The sequence below is a fragment of the Aedes albopictus genome, chromosome 1 (genome assembly GCF_035046485.1).
Source record: "Aedes albopictus strain Foshan chromosome 1, AalbF5, whole genome shotgun sequence".
Classification (NCBI taxonomy): Eukaryota; Metazoa; Arthropoda; class Insecta; order Diptera; family Culicidae; genus Aedes; species Aedes albopictus.
The window spans coordinates 233,664,878-233,692,393 of NC_085136.1; the positions used below are offsets into that span (position 1 = coordinate 233,664,878).

At 41.0% G+C, this 27,516-nt stretch overlaps 2 long non-coding RNA genes across 2 annotated transcripts; one reads left to right on the plus strand and one right to left on the minus strand.

Moving 5' to 3' along the window:
• Positions 1-11,921: 11,921 nt before the first annotated feature.
• LOC115267097 (uncharacterized) lies at positions 11,922-12,969 on the minus strand. The gene is made up of 3 exons (XR_003897626.2): positions 12,629-12,969; positions 12,472-12,570; positions 11,922-12,407 (listed from the first exon to the last, which is right to left on the minus strand). It is a non-coding gene; the product is annotated as an uncharacterized LOC115267097 (long non-coding RNA).
• A 3,396-nt stretch (positions 12,970-16,365) lies between these two features.
• Positions 16,366-20,011, plus strand: LOC134285521 (uncharacterized). Its single transcript, XR_009996445.1, has 2 exons — positions 16,366-17,360; positions 18,074-20,011. It is a non-coding gene; the product is annotated as an uncharacterized LOC134285521 (long non-coding RNA).
• The last annotated feature ends 7,505 nt before the right edge of the window (positions 20,012-27,516 follow it).

The following is a 27,516-nucleotide window of genomic DNA, read 5'->3' on the forward strand; positions in this document are numbered from 1 at the left end:
ACGATAAAGGGAAACTTCATTCCTTCTATGCACTCCATGGTTTAGGAACAAGGCTATGATGCCAAATTGCAATGAGATGCAGAGCGTAGTCTCATTCACTTATAGCTGGATCGAGACGCAAAAAATCCTATTCCAGGGCTCGAACCTTGAATCTTCGAATCTGCAGTCTCATGCTCAACCATCTACACCAAATTGAAACTGATGCAAATGCGACAAAGAAAACACTCTATTTTGACAGGGTAAACAATGCGATAATTAAAATTTTATCTCCATAATATATACTTCAACTAAAGTACTTTACAGTCTGCAAGCCGATTTTGCAATAAAATTTGATTTTCCAGGACTTTTGAGATAATTAAAAAGTGATCTCCAAATGTATGTTTTTGAACAGTGTGGGTAAGACGGACCGGTAGGGTGGGTAAGATGGACACGTTTGGAAATTTAGCTAATACGCCTCTAATTGTGTTAAATATTGTTTGTGGCCGTTTGTATTCGGTAGATCAATCATAGTAGAATCTAAATTTGGCCTTAAATCTCTTAGCGAAACGTGTTTTTGCAAATTAAAATCTATTTTTTAAATTGGAAACCTCCATAGACTGATAAACGCCTAACAGTATGCAATGCTCTGGTATTTTCACAAAGTTCAAACTGTTTCAACAACTGTTTAAACAAAAAATCAATATGAAATGCTTTACACGGCTTGCACAATCATTTTTGTATTCTATAGATTTCAATCCGTGAACAATGTGTGGGTTTTAATGTGTTTCTCATGGCACTATCAAAGTAACCCCAACACTGTCCGTCTTACCCACCCTCAAGGCGGACCGTCTTACCCCCACACAACGCAAAATATTCATTCCACCACAGTTATTCATAATCCATGAAATATACCTGAATTTCGTTGTGTATAGGACGGAACAGTTTAAAACTGCTGGGAAACTTAGAATAAAATGCAAAAACTTAGCAATTTAATGTTAGAAAGCTTATTTATTGCCGCCTCAAAATTAGATCCCAGCACACAAGCGTGTAGCCTGGTAAATGATTGATTATTTTTTGCACTTTTGACATATGTATTCTCTCATGGAGTGGTTCAATAATCATCAACTGACAAGAAGATATAGTTAATCGTAAAAGAAAGTCAAATTTCAGCTCTTAAGTGACAGAACTAGTCAGTGGTCCGTCTTACCCACCCGGTCCGTCTTACCCCCACCCCACTGATGCAGATGCGACAAAGAAATGTAATGACGTTTTAATCATGGGTAACTTTGTTTAATTTTGTGCTGGCAACTCTATGCGATTTTTAGTACCGTAATCCGGGGTCAAATTGATCACATTAAAACAACTTTTGCGGATAACATCAGTGCCTGTTCAAGTATTGCCAAAAGAATTTATGTAAAACCAGTACCCAGTGGATCTCCATGAAACCATGTGACAGAATTTTGTTCAACAAATTTAAACTTTAAGTTAAATAACTTCAAATATCAAAATATTGGAAATGCCACTTTGGGGCGAAATTGATCAGTATACAATTAAGCATCGGTTGGAAAGGAAAATTTCCTTCACCGCTTAATTTTGCTCTTCTAAAACCGAATAACGCGTTTAAAATCTTACAACTAGTGAATTTAATATTTTAGATGCAAATTTAAATTTCGAAATTTCCTCCTTAAACGCCTAAAGGTAGGCAATTTCATTTGAAATAAGTGATTTCTATTACAATAAATGACTATTTCTTCATAAAATGAACTTTTTATAACAATTTCATGTTCTGATTAGCTGCATGACATCCCAAACAAGGCTCCACAAAAATGTTAAAACAGAGAATTCACGGGAAGTCCTATTAGCAATTGATTGTTTAGTAGCAATGATTTCAGCTCAATGAGAAATACATTGCAAATTTCTTGAAAAAATAAGACAAAACTAACTTTTTTCTAAAAAATTAAAAGTCTACACTCATCTCCAGACATCTACGAATCAGATGACGTAAAAAGTTTAAGATCATTACGACGCTTAAGAGTTCCTAGTATGGAATTACAATGTAGTACCCGAGTGATCAATTTCACCCCGCTGATCAATTTGACCCCGGTTTACGGTATCAACGTGACATACTTTTGATAATCTATCTATATATATAAAAGTCAATGTATGTATGTTTGTATGTTAATTTGTATGTAAATTTGTATGTTAATTTGTATGTTAATTTGTATGTTTGTATGTATGTATGTATGTATGTTCCAGCATAACTCTGGAGTGCCTCAACCAATTTCAACCAAATTTGGTATACACATTTGTTAGGTTAAGGAGGTGGTTATAAGGGTATTGGAATTCAAGATGGCGGCTCGGGTTCCAAGATGGCGGACTATAATCTAAGATGGCGGCCATGGAATCGTGGTTTGAGCTATGATACCATGCAATATGGGTATCTATCGATCGGGCTTGATGAGTAGAAGTCAGAAATGAATATCCGACGCCATTTTGAAATCCAACATGGCGGACCATAATCCAAGATGGCGGCCATGGAATGGTGGTTTGAGCTATGATACCATGCAATATGGGTATCTATCAATCGGGCTTGACGAGTAGAAGTCAAAAATAGATATTTGACGCCATTTTGGAACCCAAGACGGTGGACCATAATCCAAGATGGCGGCCATGGAATGGTGGTTTGAGCTATTCAACCATGCAATATGGGTATCTATCGATCGGGCTTGATGAGTAGAAGTCAGAAATGAATATCCGACGCCATTTTGAAATCCAACATGGCGGACCATAATCCAAGATGGCGGCCATGGAATGGTGGTTTGAGCTATTCAACCATGCAATATGGGTATCTATCAATCGGGTTTGACGAGTAGAAGTCAAAAATAGATATTTGACGCCATTTTGGAATCCAAGATGGCGGACCATAATCCAAGATGGCGGCCATGGAATGGTGGTTTGAGCTATGATACCATGCAATATGGGTATCTATCAATCGGGCTTGACGAGTAGAAGTCAAAAATAGATATTTGACGCCATTTTGGAACCCAAGATGGCGGACCATAATCCAAGATGGCGGCCATGGAATGGTTGTTTGAGCTATTCAACCATGCAATATGGGTATCTATCGATCGGGCTTGATGAGTAGAAGTCAAAAATAGATATTTGACGCCATTTTGGAATCCAAGATGGCGGACTATAATCCAAGATGGCGGCCATGGAATCGTGGTTTGAGCTATGATACCATGCAATATAAGTATCTATCAATCGGGCTTGACGAGTAGAAGTCAAAAATAGATATTTGACGCCATTTTGGAATCCAAGATGGCGGACCATAATCCAAGATGGCGCCCATGGAATGGTGGTTTGAGTTATTCAACCATGCAATATGGGTATCTATCGATCGGGCTTGACGAGTAGAAGTCAAAAATAGATATTTGACGCCATTTTGGAATCCAAGATGGCGGACTATAATCCAAGATGGCGGCCATGGAATCGTGGTTTGAGCTATTATATCATGCAATATGGGTATCTATCGATCAAGCTTGATGAGTAGAAGTCAAAAATAGATATTTGACGCCATTTTGGAATCCAAGATGGCGGAACATAATCCAAGATGGCGGCCATGGAATGGTGGTTTGAGCTATGATACCATGCAATATGGGTATCTATCAAACGGGCTTGATGAGTAGAAGTCAAAAATAGATATTTGACGACTCACTTGAAGTGCAAATTTTCGGTAACACCAATCCGTGTGGTCAAATTATGAAATTCAAATAACTCAACGTACATATGTACAGATAAGTGAATTATTGGTTAAATTGGGAAAAAATCCACAGCTCAGGTGAGATTTGAACTCACGACCCTTATTATTAATTAAGGTCGTGAGTTCAAATCTCACCTGAGCTGTGGATTTTTTTCCAATTTAACCAATAATTTACCCATCTGTACATATGTACGTTGAGTTATTTGAATTTCATAGATATTTGACGCTATTTTTTTTTTTTTTGCTAGGTTTCTAGCTGCACTCTGAATAGAGTTGAAACCTCTACACTAGACCCGAAGATAGAAAAGAGTACGTAATCTTTCAGAAGCAGTTTGCCAGCCGTACGCGGAAAATGATATGCATTAAGACACTGTTGCCTACTGACTCAGAAAGTTACGGTAGAAGATTGGAAAGTTTTCAATTGGTCAGTCAGTCAGGATTTGCCTATGTAGTGTTATGGTCACACGGTTTGTGTTTGTCTCCTTGTTTGATTATGTGGTATGGTTAAATATGTTTTTCTCCTCGTTAAGTCAGTTGTCGTATATTGTTTTTTTTTCATCGAATCAATCGAACCCTGTATGTTAACATATAGTCGATCCTGTGTCAAATTGTTTTCTTGATTTCGCTAATCGTTTTATACTTGTGTTCATCTCTTGTGTCCTTAAATTGTCATCGGCCCAAAATCCACAGAAACATGTAACTGAACTTCTGAACATCTAAGAGATAATCAAAAATACGCCAAGTTGGTCAGTTGATTGCAATAAAATTTTAAAATAATAAAGATTTTATGTCAACTTTCATCCCGCTATAAATACTATTAAAAATATTCAAATTCGTTCACTAGTCCTATCGATCCTACCTAGATGAATCATGTCATTTTCTCAAGCGTAGCCTAGAAATGTCAACCTAGTCATACACAAGTAACGTTGTTCAGTTAATATAAAGCAGTCAGTTTTTGTCCAAAATGTTACGTCGAACGCATTGACGCCAACAATGCGTTTAAGTGTTCGCACGTTAGCTTCGAACCTATCAACACAATTAAGTGCTGCAAATCTCCTTCCCACTATTGATTCTTCGGTCGATTTTTATTGCTTTATTTAAAGAAAATATGGCCAACTAACATTGTTAAAATTCGAAAAAGCGACTATGACATTAATAAATTACTATGTAATAAAAATCAACCGAGAAACGTAGGAAATAGAGCCCAAACAACATTTTGAAGTCAGATGGCTGTAAAAGGTTCCAAAACCTAACACAAATTCTATAATACTTTTATTAGGATTTGTAACGATCATCAAAACCTTCTCAAATCCAACCGACTTGGACCTATTGCTTGGGAATAGACTCTACTGAGCCCCGGCGGTTCCTCCTGTTTATCGGGCATGTCTGATGCATATGATCAGCCATACTCCATCTGCAGCAGCCGGTTCGTGATGAACCGTTGGAGGCGCATTAAAGTGTTAAAAAGGTGATATGTTTCACTAAAGAACACTACATTAAAATAATCAAAATGAAACTCCTTCACTTTAATACCGTCAACCCCTGCGAACTTGGCCAGGGTATTCCATTCGTTGGTGTTTTTAATACTTTATTTTAAAAATGTTTAGATGCCGTTCTCAATGCTCTAAAGAAAAGGAAAATATGATCGTGCGTTACGGCCCATGCAAAATATTAGGATTTTAATACAAAAATGTGTTAATACGATGCACGCTGCCTTGTACTAAAATATGAAATGGAACGTTTTTTGCAGTACTGAAATAGTTATTTATGCCACAAGTTGCAAAAATGATGATTTTTTCAGCACGAGTTGTACATTTATCCAACCCAGGCTTGCCGAGTTGGATAAATACAACGAGTGCAGAAAAAATCGAGTTTTGCAACGTGTTGCATACAAAGTTTTTAGTAATTACGAAATACACCCATCAATTAGAACCTTAACTCCACATTCTGAGAAAACATGCCAGCGGGCTCCCACGTGTATTAGCCATCTTAGCCTATTATCCGATCAAGTAGGCGTTTCACTAGGCCTACAGACCAGGACAGACCGAAATGGTCGGTCACAAATTTTCAAGCTCTCGTCCAGTTAAGTCTGGTACTTTTTCTTCTAAGAGGAGAAGTTTTTGGAAGAAATAATACAGGAAGTGACCGAAAGGACGTGCACGGACATAACATTTATAGATTTCCGGCATATTAACTTTGTTAACTATGAGAAATTAAGCCAAACTAGGAGCAAATTGTCCAATCAAACAACAGTGCCGAAAAGTACTACTTTTCGGCACACTTAAGAGTGCCAAAAAATAGTACTTTTCGGCACACTTGTTAAAGTTTGGAAAAGTAGGCCAATTCGCTGCCTTTTCACCGATTGAAAAGTAAGCACTTTCGAAACGTAATTACAAAAACGTAATTACGACCTATCTAGATTAAATGTCATCGAATATCTTCGAAAAGGGTATTAATATTCATCATGAAAAAATGGGATTAAATGTGCGCTTTAAAAATAGAGTTTTGCAACGAGTTGCAAAGCATTTTTGCAATGAAAAACAAATCACTAGAATATGATCATTTCTATCAGTACCATCGTGCTTCGCGGTGGTTCGATGGGAACAGTCATGTGTTCTATCATGCTAGACACTAAATTTTGATCAAGCAAGCTGTACCATAACCGTGACAATTTGGCAAGCTCTTGCCGTGACAACTCTGGTTATGGATCAAACAATTGCATTATGATTCATAATACAACCAAAATCAGTTGCATTATGAATCATATTGCAATTGTTTGGTATAGTACGATAAACTAGTCCGTTGTGATACGGCAAGTATAAATCAAATTGCATAGTGCTGAGTTGCAAAAAGATATTTAAAATCCACTTGCGTCGTATTTTCGGCAGTTTTGTTCTCTTCGTCACGGGAGGTTTTTAGAAACCTATTGAACTCAAAGTTGGCCTCAAATCCTTCCAAAGTAAGATGAATGATATGGAAATGTTTCAGGCATTTTGGCCGTCAAAACCCCCCCACGACGGAGAGAACAAACCTGCCAATAATATCCAACGTCACCCTATTAGGTATTCAAAATAAGTCATGTTTAGAAGTACACCACGAATAATACTTTTTTATATTTAGAGTCAAAGTGTTGAATATTCGATGGGCTAAACGTGCTTTGTACTAAGTTTTTATAAGAAATCAGTGTATAAAAAGGTATTAGAAGATTTTTTTAGTGTCATCTTTAGCTTGTATGTAAAAAAAATAATATCTCTTGAACCATAAGAGACGAAAATATGTTTATTGTGACCTGAAATTACGGAAGGACCGGGTTAAAATAAATATAAACTTCAATGCAAATGTACTTTCGACTTCCAAATCAGTATGACAAATTTTCAAAACTATCAACACGGTGCCTTTTTGAAGACTTTCAATCTAATGTAAAAACTTGATTATCCCAAAAACCGATGTGAATATTTTATATTGACGACCCGCCGGCTATAGGTTATCATTTTCTTTATCATCGTCTTCATCCGAACGTTTACAATTGTATCGTTCCTAAATGTACATGTTTCATTAACAATATTTTCTGCTGTTTCAAAAATTTATTTATGAAACAGGTGAAGAAACCCAATCTCTGCAATTTACGGCTAAAGCGTGGCTTAGCGCTGCTAAGCCACCTCAGAGCACCGCTTAAAATAAGCCACACTTAACGTAAACCGTAGCTTTGTTAAACCGGGTTTAGTGGTTAAGCCGAGGTGAAGAAATCGAAAAAAAGTTAAACCCGGCTTAAAATGTTGCTAAGCCTGGTTTAAAATTTAAGCCCGGGTGAAGAAATCGGCCCTAAGGAAGGTTAACAGAAGCAGTTGGGAGCATTAGTATTATGGCGCGAGAGGTGAAATTCGTAGACCGTCGTTGCCTTGCCTTGCCTTGTTGGCTACAAAGTAACTTTACTCCAATGCCGAGCGTATAGTAGAGCACCACCTTCGTCGGTCTTGGGCGATGTTCCTCCAGTTTCCCCTCCTCCAGTAATCCCTCTGTAATTGGCACACTCCAGTCTGTGCCCAGGCCCGGATTTAAGGGGGGGCAAAGGGGGCAAGTGCCCCGGGCCTCCCAATTAGGGGGCCCCCCGAAAATCTTGAGGTACTATATATTTGTTTTCAACGAAATCCCACGAAGGGCACTATAATAGACGTTAATATTTTGTACATGTCCGGTGGAAGTTATAATAGGGTTCATAAAGGAAACCCAGATTATTGATTGACAATTATTTAAATTTTCACTTGAGAATAAATCGAAAACCAAAATTTATGATTCATGGTATAGTATTAGATAACTATACATTTTTCAGTGCAGTACGAGAAAGATAAAGTTGAATCGAACGAATGTTGGAGTCTCTGAGGAAGGTCCCAAATGTGACTAAAACGTCGGACAAGATTAAACAACAGCATTTGTATTTTGTAGCGACTGAAAAATTCATTTCACATTACATCCCATCACAGTAGGAACCAAAAACCTCCACAATTTAATCAATAATTTTATAATGACTAAACATACGTCTGTCGATTATACGATTATATTTTGAAACATTTGTTCATTGTTTGTAGATCTGCATCAGTTAGCTGAGGACAGAGACGCTATTATAGGAAACAGAATTTTATGATTTCTGGTGATATTTGGAAATTTGGGGCAGTTTTGGAAACTATGTCCGAAAACATCTCGGAACATTTTGTTTTACATATCTGTATGTTGAGTTTTACAGAAGTTTTTGGTATTTATAGCTACAGTTGCCTGTAAGAGACCTACCTGTATTCAATCTGAATCATGGAATAGTCGTACAGCTTTGTAATTCCTAATAAAATTGCTATACGTATTTAGGTTTTCAACTGAACGCTTAATTCGAAAACTTGCAAAAATTTGCAGAAAAGTTTTTCCAAACAATATGACATTTACGTTGTAAATCTGAGAATTTTTTTTTTGTTTAAATTTTAGTCAAAACATAAAAAACGATTAAATTTTCATCTATTTAAGGACAAAAGCCTTGAATTCCCGCTTCAACAGTGCAACAGAACTTCAGACGCACAAATCTCGAGAAGCTTCAGACATCAGCGCATTTTGTTATTCTGTTCTTGCTCACTTATATAAGAAGATCAGGTGCGCTAGTGTTGTTAAAGAGATTTGTGCCCTCGAAATCGTGAATAGGTGCCAAAGTCGGCCATTGTGGGAAACATTTTGGGATTCTAACAAGTCTGTCCTTAATTAACTTGTCAAAATTTTGAGGGATTTTTTTTAAAAGACATCAGAATGATTTATTATTTATCCTGAATATTTTCAACAACAATAATACAAAAAATATAATTGAAAACAAATAAAAAATGGTTATTTTAATAAACAAGACAGTTGCGTAATTGAAAAAATACGGATAATACACAGGATTTAAAAAAATGTAAATGTATTTCTCCAAAATGTTGTTTTTGGGGGCCCACTTTACAGGGTTTGCCCCGGGCCTCCCGAAGTCTAAATCCGGCACTGTCTGTGCCCTTTCTTGTAGATTGGGCATATGAGGCCATCCAACCAACTAGTGGGCAATTCTTCATCCTCCCAAATCTTTATAATAATCTGATGGATTGGGCTGCAAAACGGTGAGTCGATAAGGAGAGCGTCCAACATAGCTCTGGTCCTCACAAGTTCCTACCTCATGCTTCCACGGGTCAAACGATGACAAAGACCGCCAGCTAAGAGTTGTGTGCTTAGCTGGTAGTGCAGCCTGGGCACTGTTGTCCTTCTGACTTCAGCTAGATTGAGGAGGTACGATCCGAGCGTCTGTTCACCAAGGAGGTGCGGCTCAAACAGCGTCTGTTCTGGCATCCAGCGGCTGAGTATGAAATGCTGTATTGCGTCAGCTATACCTAAGAAGGCAGCCCCTTCAACGCAATGTAGGCAGCGCGGCCCCGGTAAGGTAGCCTGCTGAAAACCTTCAAACACCCAGAAAAGCAATAGTAGAGAGACCGTCGTAAGACTAACTAAAGCGAAAGCATTTGCCATGGATGCTTTCATTAATCAAGAGCGAAAGTTAGAGGATCGAAGGCGATAAGATACCGCCCTAGTTCTAACCGTAAACTATGCCAATTAGCTATTGGGAGACGCTACATTAGGTATGGTGCTCTCAGTAGCTTCCAGGAAACTAAAATTAGGTTCCGAGGGAAGTATGGTTGCCAACTTGAAACTTAAAGGACTTAACGGAAGGGCACCACCAGGAGTGGAGCATGCGGCTTAATTTGACTCAACACGGATAAACTTACCAGGTTAGAACTTATTGAGGTAAGACAGATCAATAGATCTTTCTCAAAATCAAGGGTAGTGGTTCAGGGCCGTTCTTAGTTCGTGGAATGATTTGTCTGGTTAATTCCAATAACGAACGTGACTCCATCAAATTAAATAGAACGCTATCAGCAGTCAGATGTTTGATACCGGCGGTTCGGGCAACGGTCGCTCGCGGCTCGCGCTCGGCCAGCGGTGTAGTGTGACCTGATAATACATCACCCCATCGTGGTTGACCTCTGCTTAATAGGACAATTTGTGTTCAGCAAAATGAGATTGAGCGATAACGGGTCCGTGATGCCCTTAGATGTTCTGGGCTGCACGCGCGCTACAATGTGCGCAGCAACGCGTATCCTTGCCCGAAAGGGCCGGGAAATCGCTTAAATGCGCAGCCGGGTAAAGGCACATACTGGGGTCGAAAGCCTTAGTATGGGCAACTCCTACTTCCACCTCCACGCGGCACCTGGTGGGATACCTTTGTAGCAATGTATGCAAGCGGAAGAGGGTGGGTTCCCAGCCCGGGAACCTCAAACGCAAACAGTCAGCGCCACCTGACTAAGTAGCGAGCGTGCCAGAACATCAGAGGACTGTTCGAAACTCGAACGCGCACCATCAGACTGCAAAGCTGATGAAAGCACAAGTCATCCCAAACAGCCACCATAGTGACTGGGTGGGATAGAACCATCTACTCCACGTAGATGAAACACCCAAGGAAAATGATCAAAGACATTAACAAAGATTCATCTCTCCCTCAACAGAATCAGCATGACTAGTGTCTATGTAGTGGTACGAAGCGAGGGGGAAATCGACCCCTTCGCCATCGGAAACACATTGTTGAAACTGGGCATCAACGAGAGAGCGAAACTACTAAAAAGTAGTGACTACCTCGTCGGGGTAAAAGATAGTGAGACAGCGAACAGCCTGATACAAATACAAGAGCCAGAAGACGGCACCAAAGTAAAAGCCGAACTACACCCATCAATGAATGGGAGTAAAGGAGTAATCAGGTGCCCGGCGCTGGCGAGTCGGTCAGACGATGAGATAAAAGAAAAGCTTCGTTGCTCCTAGTTTGCCTCAACTTCAATGTAGCGCAGTTCCACTGGCGGAAGACTGGTTTGCAGAGAAAGTTTATTTTTCTTGCGATGTCGGACAACAACGATGCAGACTGCACCTGGTGAATATGTGTTTGTATTGACAGTTCTGCCTCGTGTGATATTTGCAAAATAAATTGTGTACCCGTTTGTTTTTTTCAAGCAAATGGCCCATGCAGCACAAAACAAAATCGGACCGAGAACTGTTACACTCTAAAACAAATACACCAAATAGGTACGAAAAAAATGTAAACAAAATTTACTCAAAAATTGAGCGCTAGTGTTGTACAAAAATGAGTAAAATTTAAAAAAAAAAATTGTTTATGTATTTTTACCTAATATGTAGGAACACTTACAAATTATTAAAATTTAATATGTCGCTAATCAATGTTCGATCGATTTTTGCAGAAAATGCATTTAGAAGAAAATTCTTGGAGGATTTTTTTTATTTCTTCTTGCTCATTTTGTCGGGGCAAGGAGAAGGATGTAGAGTTGTGGTGTATTATTTATGATTGTTTATCAAGTCAATTGAGTAAACAGAATTAACTGTGTATGACACTAGTGTATTAGTACGAAGTTAGTACCAAACATATGCGGCGCCGGCAACACGGTAACGAGTGGTAACCGGGACTGAAGGTGCTGCGCGAAGCAAGCTGCTGGCAGCGCCGGGAGTTGAGATACGAACGAGCAACGGACGAGTCGTGTATCGTAGTGCGTTGGTAAAATAGTCTGTGGATTGAGGCGTGAGAGGTTTTCGGTACGACGACTGTACAGATTTTACACCTTCATGCTACAAAATCTTCATGCCTAGGTCTTTTAGATTAAGTTTCGTGCATTGCTCACCGCTCCGCTACCTCCGCAATCGCTTGACGCCCACCACTGCGCCGCCGTCGAACTTCTGATCGGGCGCGGTCCCACCTCCTCGGGACTGATGAGAAGCTCTATCTACACGAGAGGCCGAATGCCCTCTACGTCTCGCCTCTTGGTCGATCTTGTCTCCTTGGGGTCAAACGTCGGCGGTTAGCGCTGCTGTTGCCACTTGCCGCGATCCAAGGACAGCGCATGGAATTACGACACCAATCGTCCGACTCGATGAACGCTCCCCCTCTTGACGTGTAGCAGCAGCCGCGGCGGATGATGACGGGGATCCCCAGCCAACACAGACCAGAATGGCTGCAATCCTGAACGTGAATCCTCTCTCTCGGCTGGTCGCGATGTCCGTTGTAGATTCGTATTCAGCCGTGGTTATGAATGGTTCCACAAAACAAAAGGCCCTGTCAAACAACGTTTGTTTAGACATAACACTTCTTTTATGCACGATTGCGGCAATTAACTCACCCTTCGGGGCCTTTCGTGTGTTCCTGCCTGATCCGATCTGACGGACGACCGACCTCCCTGCCGACTGAGCCACCTCCTGTTCCGAATGCGTTGCTGTGCCTGTCGAATGCAACCATGTTAATGTTTGTGTCTGCACGTGGTTAACTCGTGGACTTACTTTTGCTGGGCGATCCAAGTGTGGAGAACCGCGGAAGAACCGGCCGTGTGCTACCAGTTGTGCGACGTGGATGCAGTCGGAAGATTTAATCAGCGGGTACTGGAATATGTTGGCGCCATCCTTCCAGCAGCTAAGAGTCGCTGATTGGCCGTCGAAACCCTTGCCTTATGTGTGGAATCCTGGACGCAAAGATGGTCGCCGCCGCCGGGTTTCTGGTTGGCGTCTTGCCCGGCCCGCAGGTCTGGAGATTTAGCCCGATTCCGTTCTCACTACACTTATTTTCTTTCGCAAACTAGTGGCACCACGCGCGGTTGCTGTTGTCATCGGTGCGGGTTTTCGTTCTGCCGCTGTTGTGTCAGCGGAAATGAAAACGTCACTCTTCGTTGGTGGTAGCAGTGCAGCCAGCGAGGTGATCAAATTTTTTATTTGTAATTCCTTTCAAGCGAGGGACAGGGCTGAGCGGTATTTCTCTTTTGATTGCACACTGATTAAATTATGATCATAAATACACCTTAGTAAATGTTTCTCATCAAAACGAATCTTAGTACGCAACATCCCGCAACCGCCGAAGGAAATCAGGGTAGGCGCGCTCGCAGTGAAAATAAGCCGCTTCTACCCGCGCCCCCTACTCTGCAGGGGGTGCTTCGTATATGGGCATGCGCAGGAGCACTGCCGTAACAAGAAACACTGCAACAAATGCGGCCAATACCACGGGGAGGCAGCATGGGGGCAACCAAGTGCCGCAACTGTGGTGTCCCCATGTGCCTACACAACCATGGTGTCCTCAGGAGATGGCCATCAATAAGATCATGACTGACAATTGAATCCCGCCCATCAAGGCAAGGGCCCTATACAAGCGCGAACACAAGAAGACGTATATCACCACGCCCCGGGTTGACGCCGAAGCTCGTCGTGCAGAAGACACGAAACGGGTCGCGAAACCCGCACCGAAGACACAAAACAGCGAAGGCGAAAGCGAGGACAACCGTCAGGTCGTCACTCCACCGTTTAAGGGGATTTCTGGTTCATTTTAATGGGTTCCCGGTGATCTTAGGGCTATATCAGGGGTCTTTTAAGATTTAAGGGGGTTCAGGGTGTTTCGAGGGTAAATTATACTAACTTTGTAGGAGGACTATTTCAATAATATTTTAAAGAAAATTGTTCGGGAGAAATACGTCGAGGATAAAATGCTACCAACATTGTTCAGGAGAATAGTCTCCAGAGATATATCAGATATATTACTATACAACTTTTAGGAACTTTGCATTTTATAACCAATATCATTTTATAAATTCATGAATAATAACAACCAACGCTAACCGTTTGTATCTTAAATCTTCAATTCAAGATATCAAACAGCTAATTAACGAAGGGGAGATTGAACCGACCGTAGCCTGATTAATTAATTAATCATTATTCATTAGACATTAACGTCCATTATGCATCATGCACGAAACGAAATTGCAAATCGCACACGGTAGCTGGTCAGCTGGTGACCTAGTTTTGCTTGCTTCTGCAAGTCTGTGCTCAAGGGCATACAGGGTGCGGCAGGAAAAAATGCGAAAAGTTCAAGGCACTTGTTCGAGTGTTGGATGAACCTTCGGTAATACATCGTGCCCGAGAGTACTGAAGGAGCCGAATGAAGAACACGAGTACATGCAACTGAAACGAGTCAGATAATTCAAAAAGGTGGAGATCAACGGAACTTCGAACGGAACCATTTCCAAACTTCATTCATTTCATTTATTTAGTTAACATCAAATTCATGATAATACTGAATCAACAATTTGCCGCCATAATACTCGATTTGCAGCTGCAGCTCTCCAACGTCGGTCACGCCCAACACTCGCCAGATCACGCTCCACCTGGTCCGCCCATCGTGCTCTCTGCGCTCCACGCCTTCTTGTACCAACCGGATGGTTAGCAAACACCAACTTTGCAGGGTTGTTGTCCGGCATTCTTGCAACATGCCCTGCCCATCGTATCCTTCCGGCTTTGGCCACTTTCTGGATGCTGGGTTCGCCGTAAAGTGCAGCGAGCTCGTGGTTCATCCTTCTCCGCCACACACCGTTCTCCTGTACGCCGCCGAAGATCGTCCTTAGCACCCGTCGCTCGAAAACTCCGAGTGCTTGCATGTCCTCGTCGAGCATCGTCCACGTCTCGTGCCCGTAGAGAACCACCGGTCTTATTAACGTCTTGTACATGGTACATTTGGTGCGGGGGTGAATCTTTTTTGACCGCAGTTTCTTCTGGAGCCCATAGTAGGCACGACTTCCACTGATGATGCGCCTTCGTATTTCACGGCTCACGTTATTGTCAGCCGTTAGCAAGGAACCGAGGTAGACGAATTCTTCTACCACCTCGAAAGTATCCCCGTCTATCGTAACATTGCTGCCAAGGCTTGTCCTGTCTCGCTCAGTCCCACCTACCAGCATGTACTTTGTCTTAGCCGCATTCACCACCAGTCCGACCTTTGCTGCTTCACGTTTCAGGCGGGTGTACTGTTCTGCCACCGTTCCAAATGTTCTAGCAATAATATCCATGTCATCCGCAAAACAGACAAATTGGCTGGATTTCGTGAAGATCGTACCCCGGCTGTTGAGCCCGGCTCGTCGCATAACACCTTCCAGGGCAATGTTGAATAGTAGGCAGGAAAGTCCATCACCTTGTCGTAGTCCCCGTCGAGATTCAAATGAACTGGATAGTTCACCCGAAATCCTTACGCTGTTCTGCACACCGTCCATCGTTGCTCTTATCAGTCTAGTCAGCTTCCCGGGAAAGCTGTTCTCGTCCATAATTTTCCATAGCTCTGTGCGGTCGATACTGTCGTATGCCGCTTTGAAGTCGATGAACAGGTGATGCGTTGGGACCTGGTATTCACGGCATTTCTGGAGGATTTGCCGTACGGTGAAGATCTGGTCCGTTGTCGACCGGCCGTCGATGAAACCGGCTTGGTAACTTCCCACGAACTCATTTACTTTAGGTGAAAGACGACGGAAGATGATCTGGGATAGCACTTTATAGGCGGCATTCAAAATGGTGATCGCTCGAAAGTTCTCACACATTAACTTGTCGCCTTTCTTGTGGATGGGACAGATTATCCCTTCCTTCCACTCCTCCGGTAGCTGTTCGGTTTCCCAGATCTTGACTACTAACTGGTGCAGACAGGTGGCCAACTTTTCCGGGCCCATCTTGATGAGTTCTGCTGCCATACCGTCCTTACCAGCCGCTTTGTTGTTTTTGAGCTGGTGGATGGCATCCTTAACTTCCCTCAGCGTGGGAGTTGGTTCGTTCCCGTCCTCTGCTGCACCAACATAGTCATTTCCTCCGCTGCCTTGGTCCTCCGTGCCTACATTCTCTTCGCCATTCAGGTGCTCGTCGAAGTGCTGCTTCCACCTTTCGATCACCTCACGTTTGTCCGTCAGGAGGCTCCCATCCTTATCCCTGCAGATTTCGGCTTGCGGCACGTAGCCTTTGCGGGATGCGTTGAGCTTCTGATAGAACTTCCGTATTTCCTGTGAACGGCACAGCAGTTCCATTTCCTCGCACTCCGCTTCTTCCAGGCAGCGCTTTTTCTCCCGGAAGAGACGGGTCTGCTGCTTCCGCTTCTGTCTGTATCGCTCCACATTCTGTCGGGTTCCATGCTGCAGCATTACCGCCCGCGCTGCATCCTTCTCCTCCAGAACCGCTCTGCACTCCTCGTCGAACCAATCGTTTCGTCGACTCCGTTCTACATAGAGGAATTCCACGGAGTCATGTCAGTCGATCCTGAGCGACCATTTCAAAAATATCTGAAACTTTGCACAGTTTTTCAATTTCATCTAAATCGCCTTTTTTCGATATCAAACCTTCATATTCACTCACGACTAACTTTTCAAAAGGGTGTATGCGAAAATAGTTCAAAAATATTCTAAAAGCTGTACAGCAAAAACGGATTGTTCGATTGTTATGAATTTTTCAGCAAAGTTAGATAACTAAATGATGATTCCTTAGAAAAAATACACTGTAAAAAATTTCTTTTTTTACTATAAAAAAATATGATCTTTGTCACAAAAACTCAAATATCTCAGAACCCTATCTTTTTACCAACGTCAATTTTTTAGGGAAAATGGCCCATTATATCAGCTATCTACCATAAAATTTTGGTGATGGTAAACTGATAAACAAAAAAGTTATGACATTTCAAACATTTCACAATTTTTACATTTAGTAACAAAAAAAAAATTTTTTTTCTGTGTAAATTATTTCGAGAACTATATTTTGATGCTGATTTTATTGTAAAGGCTACCACATGAATTAAACAAGTTGTTTTCATGATATTTTTGTTTGATTATTTATAATTACTATAGTATCTATTTGAACCTTACACGCGATCCAGTGTTGTGATCAAAAATATTGAGATTGTCATACTTTTTATTGTACGTGACTGGTGAAAAAATCCCTTGATAATGTTGAAAAGCTGTTGATCATAAGAAAAATGGAATTAAACTTATTTTGAAGACGAAAGCTGCATAATAAAAGTTTTATATATACGCGTATACGTCTAGTTGATCTGCAAAAAAATACCTCTTAGGGTCGATTTCTTCACCCTGGCTTAGGCGTTAAGCCAGGTTTAACTATATGGGTAAGCCTGGCTTACGGGTTAAGCCGAGGTGAAGAAATCGGCCCTTAGAGAACAGACTTTATGATCGGAAAAATGCGAGTAACTTCAACAACAACAAATGCATGAGAGGTACATACGATCGATCATCGATCAATTCTGACTATACATGTCAATGGTTGCTCCTCCGTGATTGATCTGAACTGGTACCAGTTGCACTTTGATCCAACTGAATAAGGGGCTGGGACATTCCACTTATTCTCAAAGTGCAATTTTAGCAGCTCATGCATATTTGATCAATAACGGCGCCGGCCAAGTCCTTATAGTCAGCTGGGAAGGGAAAGGAATGTTAGAGTGTACTGGTTGTTGCTACTAGAGACCGAGAGCACTCTGCGTCCCACAACCCGCACGGACTGGGGTATTTGTTAGACGGAAAGGATGGGAGATCTGGGAGTCACCGTTGGGTCGGTGATGCGATCCATGGATAGGGTTATTTATAGTGTTCGTGATAGATTGTGTGGTGAATAAGGTGAATAAGGTCAAGGCGGCACAGCACGCTTTGGTTGCATAAACTATAGGCGTTATATATTGCACTGTGCTGTGAGTGGAAGTTGGAAGGGAGGGAAACGACTTTTTTCAATTCGTTTCTGGTTCTAGCGATGGCTATGAACATATGAATATACATGAGTTGTATATGTAAAGAAGAGAGAGAGTGAGAGAAAGTGGATAGAAAGATACAAAGTAGGATGAAAAGGACGGGCCAGGGATTGAACCCATGACCTTCTGCATACGAATCAGAAGCGGTAGCCACTAGACCACCAAGCCCGTCTACAAATGCATGAGAGGTACATACCACAGACAAACAGACAAAACGCCTAGAACAATTTTCGTGAAAATCCATCGCCCAGTTCACACTACCACCACCTGGTGGAAATGTTTCACGAAACACTGCGTTGTGCAATATCGTCATCAGAAGGCGCTAGTGTGAAACGTCAAACGCAAAGAAAAACGATGGGCACTCTTCTGGTTATGAAAGCCACAACCAAGATTCAAAATGATCGTTAAAGGCGTGGTCAATGAAAATTTCGTCAGTGTTACGTTTGTTTGTCTGTATACTAGGGTGGCCCACACTTATATGAAAAACAAAAATTTCGAAAAATGCTAAGTCTTACCTCCTAAATAAGTTGTTTTGGACTCCCAGAAGCTACGTTCAAAATTTGAGTAAAATCGGTTGAGCCTAAGGGGGCGCTCAAAACGCTTGAAGTTTATATGGGAAAACTTGGCCAAATGTATGTAGAAATTTTAAGTTTTCTAATTTTGCCGCTAGGTGGCGCTGTAAGCGTTCAATAATCAAACCCTTTGGTATTATTGTAGGTGACTATATGCCAAACAACTTTGTCGAAGACCGCAAAGTGATCCGACGCCTGTGAAAAAAGTTATACCCTAGGCAAAGTGAGGCAAAGTAGTGAGATTTCATTATTGATATTATTCTTTTACATGTTTTGGAAAAACAACAATAAAGTTTATCCTCACTTTACCAAGGGTATAACTTTTTTCACAGACGTTGGATCACTTTGCGGTCTTCGACAAAGTTGTTTGGCATATAGTCACCTACAATAAGACCAAAGGGTTTGATTATTGAACGCTTACAGCGCCACCTGGCGGCAAAATTCGAAAACTTAAAATTTCTGCATACATTTGGCCAAGTTTTCCCATACAAACTTCAAGCGTTTTGAGCGCCCCCTTAGGCTCAACCGATTTTGCTCAAATTTTGAACGTAGCTTCTGGGACTCCAAAACAACTGATTTAGAAGGTAAGACTTGGCATTTTTCTAAATTTTTGTTTTTCATATAAGTGTGGGCCACCTTACTGTATACATATGTACCATGAAAATGCTCACGAAAAAGCAAAAAAAATACTACCGCTATGGATATTAAAAATTTTATAGTAATTTTTTTCTTCGTCCAAGCAAACAACACCAAACTAGTCAGTTAAAACTAATAAGTGATTTTGTTTATTATAATCTAACGAACAACATGAACAGTCGCTTTCTCAAAGGTCTTCAACTCAACGCTCTCTTGTAGACCGCTTGTGAAAAAAAAAAATGTTCAAAAGAGTTACGAAATCTCATAGATAAACTGAAAGAGACTGGTTATGCCCAAATTGAATACAAATTTACGCATTTGCACGTCCTGCCGTCTAGACTTTGACAAACGAGCCATCTGTATATCATCGGTAAAGCAGGGCGCAGGAAGTTCGAAAACGACAACAACTGAGAAATTGCCAGAAGTGCTAAGTGCAGAGAGTCATGCCACCGTACCATCAGCGACATCTGTTTAAACAATTTAATCACGCCTCTTTTCAAAAATGCTTTGCAATATACTTCAACATTTATACCCATTTCAATATTTTTAACGTTGCAAAACACGCTTTCAACATTCATCTTGAAGAAGAGGGAAAACACTTGTCCTCAAATGTAACAGAAAATTAATCAATTAACGACTAATGCGCGGAGGGCGTGATAAAATCGGAACAGTACTGTACATATAATATACATAATACATAATAAAAACAGATTGTTTTACTCACGCAAGGCCATTAACAATAAAATCAGCATCAAACTGCGCTTTCCGGCCGAAATAATTTACACTAAAAAAAATTATTACTAAATGTGAAAATTGTGGAATGTTTGAATTGTCATAACTTTTTTGTTTATTAGTTTATCATCACCAAATTTTTATGGTAGATTGCTAATACAATGGACCGTTTTCCCTAAAAAATTACATTGGTAAAAAGATAGGGTTTTGAGATATTTGAGTTTTTGTGGCAAAAATGATATTTTTTAATGTTAAAAAAGATTTTTTTTCACAGTGTACATTTTCTTAGGAATCACCATTTAGTTATCTAACTTTGCTGAACAATAAAATCTGCATCTAACTGCGATTTCTGATCGAAATAATTTACACAGAAAAAAATATTTACCAAATGTGAAAATTGTGAAATGTTTGAAATGTTATAACTTTTTTGTTTATTAGTTTACCATCACCAAATTTTTATGGTAGATTGCTAATACAATGGACCGTTTTCCCTAAAAAATTACATTGGTAAAAAGATAGGGTTTTGAGATATTTGAGTTTTTGTGACAAAAATGATATTTTTTAATGTTAAAAAAGATGTTTTTTCACAGTGTATATTTTCTTAGGAATCACCATTTAGTTATCTAACTTTGCTGAAAAATTTATTGCAATCGAACGAACCATTTTGGCTGTGCAGATTTTTGAATATTTTTGAACCATTTTCACATACACCCTTTTGAAAAGTTAGTCGTGATTCAAAATAAAAATTTGATATCAGAAAATGACGATTTAGATGGAACTTAAAAACTGTGCAAAGTTTCAGTTCAATAGAAAATCATGAATTAAAAAATTTCCTTAATTTTGATGCTGTTGCTTGGAATCGCTCCATACCCGATAGTGCTCTCGGCTGCGTTGTTGATGGCTGCTTTGACTGTACTCCAGCAGTCCTCTAGAGGGGCCACATCGAGCACACCCTCGTCCGGCAACGCTGCCTCGAGATTCTGCGCGTATGCGGTGGCGACATCTGGTTGCTTCAGTCGCTCTAGATCGTACCGGGGCGGCCGCCGGTACTGTACATTGTTAATAACGGAGAGTTTTGGGCGCAGTTTAACCATCACCAGGTAGTGATCAGAGTCGATATTAGCGCCACGATAGGTCCTGACGTCGATAATGTCGGAGAAGTGCCGTCCATCAATCAGAACGTGGTCGATTTGCGATTCCGTTTGTTGTGGTGATCTCCAGGTGTAACGATACGGGAGGCTGTGCTGGAAGAAGGTGCTACGAATGGCCATGTTCTTGGAGGCGGCGAAATCGATGAGGCGTAGGCCATTTTCGTTCGTCAGCTGGTGGGCGCTGAACTTTCCAATTGTCGGTCTGAATTCCTCCTCCTGGCCTACCTGAGCGTTTAGATCCCCTATGATGATCTTGACGTCGTGGTTTGGGCAGCTGTCGTACTCGCGTTCGAGCTGCGCGTAAAATGCGTCTTTGTCATCATCAGTGCTTCCGGAGTGAGGGCTGTGCACGTTTATTATGCTGATGTTGAAGAATCGGCCCTTGATCCTCAACCTGCACATTCTTTCGTCGATCGGCCACCAACCGATCACGCGCCTCTGCATGTCGCCCATCACTATAAAAGCTGTTCCCAGCTCACGTGTGTTGCCGCAACTCTGGTAGATGGTATGATTACCTCTAAACGTTCGCACCATAGATCCTGTCCAACACACCTCCTGCAGCGCTACGATTCCGAACCCGCGGTCCTTCAGTATATCGGCGAGTATGCGGGTGCTCCCGATGAAGTTGAGAGATCTGCAGTTCCACGTACCGAGCTTCCAATCGCAAGTCCCTTTTCGTCGCTGTGGTCGTCGCCATTGGTATCGGTTCGCATTCTTCTCTTGTTGATTTTCCGGTGCTAGTCTTTTTTACGGCTGGCTCGCAGGGCCTGACACCAACCCACTAACCCAGGGAGCTGGGCTTACCTTCCCGGAAGCTACGGGTTCTGCATTGGCATTTCCTCCAACTACAGTGCTAAATAGCTAGGCTCGAGCGCCAGTCTTCGCCGGGGGTGGTGTTTTTAATGGGCTCAGGTAAAATATTATCTCCTGGGCGCCCATTTCCAAACTTATATCAGTTTAAATGTAATTAGTTGTTAGTTAATAAATGTAGTTGTTAAATGTTTGAATAAACTGTCGTGAATGTGTAATGGACCTTGTTAATAAATAACTAAACAAATGTGATGTGTTGAATTGGATACAATTTGCGGAAAAAAACCACCTGAAGAACGTCAGTCAATCCCGATGCTGTCCACCTCGATAAATTCAAGGAATCACTCTCAGAGCCATCATCTACAGTTCACTCGTGGAAACAGGTCAGGACCAGCTCCCAAACAGCACTATTACACGCTAAATATGGGATATGTATGACTATTTTTTCATGACAGTGTATCAGTCAATGTCTATATTCTAGCACTGAAAAATAAAAATGAACATATTTGATGTTTAACATGTGATAATGTAGGCCTAATAAGCGGATATCAATAAACTGCGCGCCCAATGGTCATTAAACAAAATAACTATAACAGTAACAAAATTAGCTCAAATTCGATGAACAACCAGACCACACTGATCCAGAGCCATGTAGTTTCACATACCAGTTGAAATAAGTACATATATTTGATGATATTGTAGAGAAAATCAAAAATTTTGTTTTATCAGATGCGAAATTTAGCGACCTGTGCGATTTTCTGCGGTTTGAAAATTCTGGCTGTCTTCATCTTCAGGCGCCGCCCTGTAAAGGTTAGTGACCAAAATGGGAAATTTTTTAATTAAATTTTCATAAAACTAGCCTATCATAGATCATGGAACGTTGAAACATAGATTGGTTAATGTCAAATGGACGAAAATGAGGTTTGAAGTTGAAAAACACTTTCGCATTTTTTTCCTGCCGCATGCTATACTTGAAGAATGCATAACTATCGGGGTATAAAATAAAAAACCCTAATTAATCCACCTAGCGGTGATGGTGCCTTTCTCGTGCTCTAAATATCCTTTCAACAAAACTCGAGCGACATGTTGATGACATTGACATAAATTCAATATGAAAACTGCTGCTAAATCTACTCAATATGGATACATTTTATATTAGCACTAGCTGTACCCGGCAAACTTTGTCTTGCCTACTGCGTTTTTTGACGTTTTAAGTTTCTAGCCAAGACCAAATCCCCGGTCCCCGGTATGGAAGATCGTTTTTCAAAAAATATCAATTTCTCTCCATGTTTTATGCCTCATAAACCTTCCTTGGGTGAAAACTAACAGAACAAAATCAAGACGACCGAAATCGGACCTTCCGTTCGCAAGTCATGCGCGGTCCACGTATGCCACTGCATTTTTATATATATAGATAACATCCAATATTCAGAAAATATAAGACAACGATCCAAAACTCAAACCAAACAAGTGTCATGAAGCCGCAAAATTTTGAAACGTCATTTTAGATTTTCCGGTCATCACTTTATGACTCCGGATATTTACCCCAACTAAACTAACCGCCATCTTGAACATTGAGACACCATCTTGGATGTTCTGGTATTCATTTTTGGACTCTGCACCAAAAATTACATAAAATAGTCGCCGTATTGAATTTTGGCATGTCGTTTATGATTTTCTGGTTACCAGTTTTGGAAGAAGACCGGCATTCTTCCCCATTCAAACTATAGTCATATTGCAGACCTTGTGAAACAGCGCAGGGCTTGGGTTTTCTGATTACAAATTTTGAATTCTGGACATATTTTCATACAAAATATGCCGATAATGCAAGAATTAAAAATCCTATAAAATAGGCTTATATGAAATAGACTTATATGAAAAACAAAAATTTCGAAAAATGCCAAGTCTTACCTCCTAAATTAGTTGTTTCGGACTCCCAGAAGCTACGTTCAAAATTTGAGCAAAATCGGTTAAGCCTAAGGGGCGCTCAAAACGCTTGAAGTTTGTATGAGAAAAGTTGGCTAAATGTATGCAGAAATTTTAAGTTTTCGAATTTTGCCGCTAGGTGGCGCTGTAAGTGTTCAATAATCAAACCCTTTGGTAACGTTTGTGAAAAAAGTTATACCCTAGGTAAGGTGAGGTAAAACATTATTAATATTTTTCCAGTACATGTAAAGAAATAATATCAATAATGAAATCTGAATTCTTTGCCTCACTTTGCCTAGGGTATAACTTTTTTCACAGACGTTGGATCACTTTGCGGTCTTCGACAAAGTTGTTTGGTATATAATCACCTACAAAAATGCCAAAGGGTTTATTTATTGAACGCTTAGAGCGCCACCTAGCGGCAAAATTCGAAAACTTAAAATTTCTGCATACATTTGGCCAAGTTTTTCCATACAAACTTCAAGCGTTTTGAGCGCCCCCTCAGGCTCAACCGATTTTGCTCAAATTTTGAACGTAGCTTCTGGGAGTTCAAAACAACTGATTTAGGAGGTAAGGCTTGGCATTTTTCGAATTTTTTGTTTTTCATATAAGTGTGGGCCACCCTAATACTGGGCCATTATCTTGGACTTTGGACCGCTATCTTGGATACTCTGGTGGACTCCGAACATATTTCTCATACCAAATACACTTATTTTACATAGTTTTAGAGCTCAAAATTCCTTAAAACAGCCACCATCTTCTGTTGACGCGATCAAATCCTTATTTTTTCATTCAACGTTGACCCATCCTGCTATAAATTTACACCTTAGGAATCTGAAATGGTACCATTTGATGAGATCGCTTTAGTTTTGTCTATATTTTGTTCTCATATATGAGAACTTAGACCTATTCGTCACTGTTGTTCATACCTTATGTTTATCAGGCCATTAAACAAAGCCACGATTTAATTTTTCACATGAACGTTGGTTCTGCTACACAACAGCTAGTCTCTAACGTGATCTAAGGCTATTTTCTTGCTAACCGTTCATTAGATTATCAAAAAATCTGCGATCTGATGTTTCGTATGTATGGGTTTGGTTCATTTTTATATTTGGTAATTTCCGGTGGGATAGCCGGATCTGATTCCATGAGTCATGGACCATGACACTACCGGTTGTCCCAATTATGGTCTGAGAATATTTTATTGCTATTTATTTGATGCGATTTGATATATCGCATGAATGGATTTGCCTCACTTTTACTTCTAACCACTTTCGAAGCCACAACTGAACCCGCAACACTACCGGGAATCTAATGTGGTCTAACCCTATTTTTCCATCAGGTTGTCGATAAGTCTTGTTAGAGATCACAGTCATTTGAACCTTTTCGTCAATATTCGGCCTTCTTTGTCTCCGACATTCGCAACACAAGCAATCAAACTACTGTTCGAAACAAAAATGTCAAACGAATGCACTTCACCACGATAGCGGCTTTGGGAGACGGTTCGGCTCTTGTTATTCCTGTCTTCTTCCATAATAAAAGCTATGTTGCCCATCTGTGTGTCGTATTCAATGCAACATGCAATAATAATCTAATATTAACATTCATAATCGGAATTGGCTGAAAATCTATGCGTAAAGCTAGAATTAGACACATATCATCGTGTCAGATGACATTGATTTGACCCTTTCTTATGTTTATTGATCTTCGTTCTACTGCTCGTGTTGTGTGTAGGTAACAGGTAACGATAGCGCACGAATGTAACAAAGCCGACTGACTTCCGACTGCGGCAACGAAATGAAGGTAGTATAAAGTGTCGAATGTTTACAAGACTGGTCGTGATTTGATGTACCGCATCCATGGGTTTGGTTAAATTTTACATTTTACTACCCGGATCTGATTCCGGGTAACTACCGGCTGAACCAAATATGGTCTAACATTATTGTCTTGTTAACTGCTCATCGGTTAACCAAAAACGCTGCAAATTGAAGGTGTCACATGCAGGGTTTGACAATTTCGACGGGACTCTCGGAACCAATTCAGGAACACTACCAGTTGTCTTTAGTGTGACGTAAGGCTATTTTTTAGCTAACTGTTCATCAGGTTATCGCAAAAGCCACGATTTGATGTGTCACATGCCTGGATTTGGTTTACTTTTACATTTGGCCTCTTCCGGCCACTCAAAACCGATTCCGAAACACTTGCTGGCCGTTCATTAGGTAATCTAAAAATCCGCTATTTGATATGATGCATTTACGGGTTTGTTTCTCTTTCAGATTTAACCACTTCGGCGGGAACCCCGGCACGGGTTCCGGAACACTACTGGTTCAGATATGGTCTAAGATGGTTTTCATACTCATTATCCATCAGGTCATCGAAAATGCCGTGGTTTGCGGGACACCTAGAACCGGTTTCGGAACACTACCGGTTCAGATATGAGCTGAGACTATTTTCTTGCTTACCGCTCATCAGGTTATCGAAAATGCCGTGGTTTGATGTGTCGCATGCATGGGTTTGGTACAATTGTATATTTGGCCACTTCCAGCGGGAAGCCTAGAACCGGTTCCGGAACACTACCGGTTAAGATATGGTCTGAGATGATTTTCCTGCTCATTGTCCATCAGGTCATATAAAATGCCGTGGTTTGATGTGTCGCTTGCATGGGTTTGGTACAAATGTATATTTGGCCACTTACAGCGGGACGCTCAGAACCGGTTCGGGAACACTACCGGTTCAGATATGGTCTGAGACTATTTTCCTGCTTACCGCTCACCAGGTTATCGAAAATGCCGTGGTTTGATGTGTCTCATGCATGGGTTTGGTTGACTTTGATATTTGCCACTTCCGGCGGGACACCCGGAACCGGTTCCGGAACACTACCGGTTCAGATATGGTCTTAGACTATTTTTCTGCTTACCGCTCATCAGGTTATCGAAAATGCCGTGGTTTGATGTGTCGCATGCATAGGTTTGATGCATTTTCATATCTGGTCCCTTCCTGGGGTACCGTTCCGGAACACCTAAATGGCCATATCTCTGGAACGGCTGGACCGATCCGAACCATTTTCAATAGGAAACAATGGGACCAGATTCCGCGTCGAATGAACCGTCGGTCATTGAAATCGGATGAGGTTTACTGCCAAAAAGTGATGTGAGTTTTTTTGTACACACACATACACACACACACACATACACACACACACACATACACACACACAGACATCACCTCAATTCGTCGAGCTGAGTCGATTGGTATATAAGACTTGACCCCTCCGGAGGCTCTATCAAATTTTCGTTTTTGGAGTGAACATATAGCCTTTCGGTACACCTTGGTGTACGAGAAAGGCAAAAACCTATGTGATCTAATCCAATGAACCAATACAATACATACGTTATCCCTTAAATATAACTAGACTAGCATTCTCAAAAGGCGAAAGTAAGATTTCTTTATCATCTACCTAGAAACTGATATGCGTGCACTTTTAATTTTGCATGAATTTCCAGAACGTTACACCGCATAAAATAATGTGGTCCTCGTACTGATTGCTTTGCTTTTATCTGGTCCAGTCACCCCCCAAAATAAACGTACCTCCTCAATCTAGCTGAAGTCAGAAGGACAACCGTGCCCAGGCTGCACTACCAGCTAAGCACACAACTCTTAGCTGGCGGTCTTTGTCATCGCTAGACCCGTGGAAGCACTTGTGGACCCGTGGAACTTGTGAGGACCAGAGCTATATTGGACGCTCTCCTTATCGACTCACCGTTATGCAGCCCTCAATTTGTTGCACCATTTGGCCAAAAAACA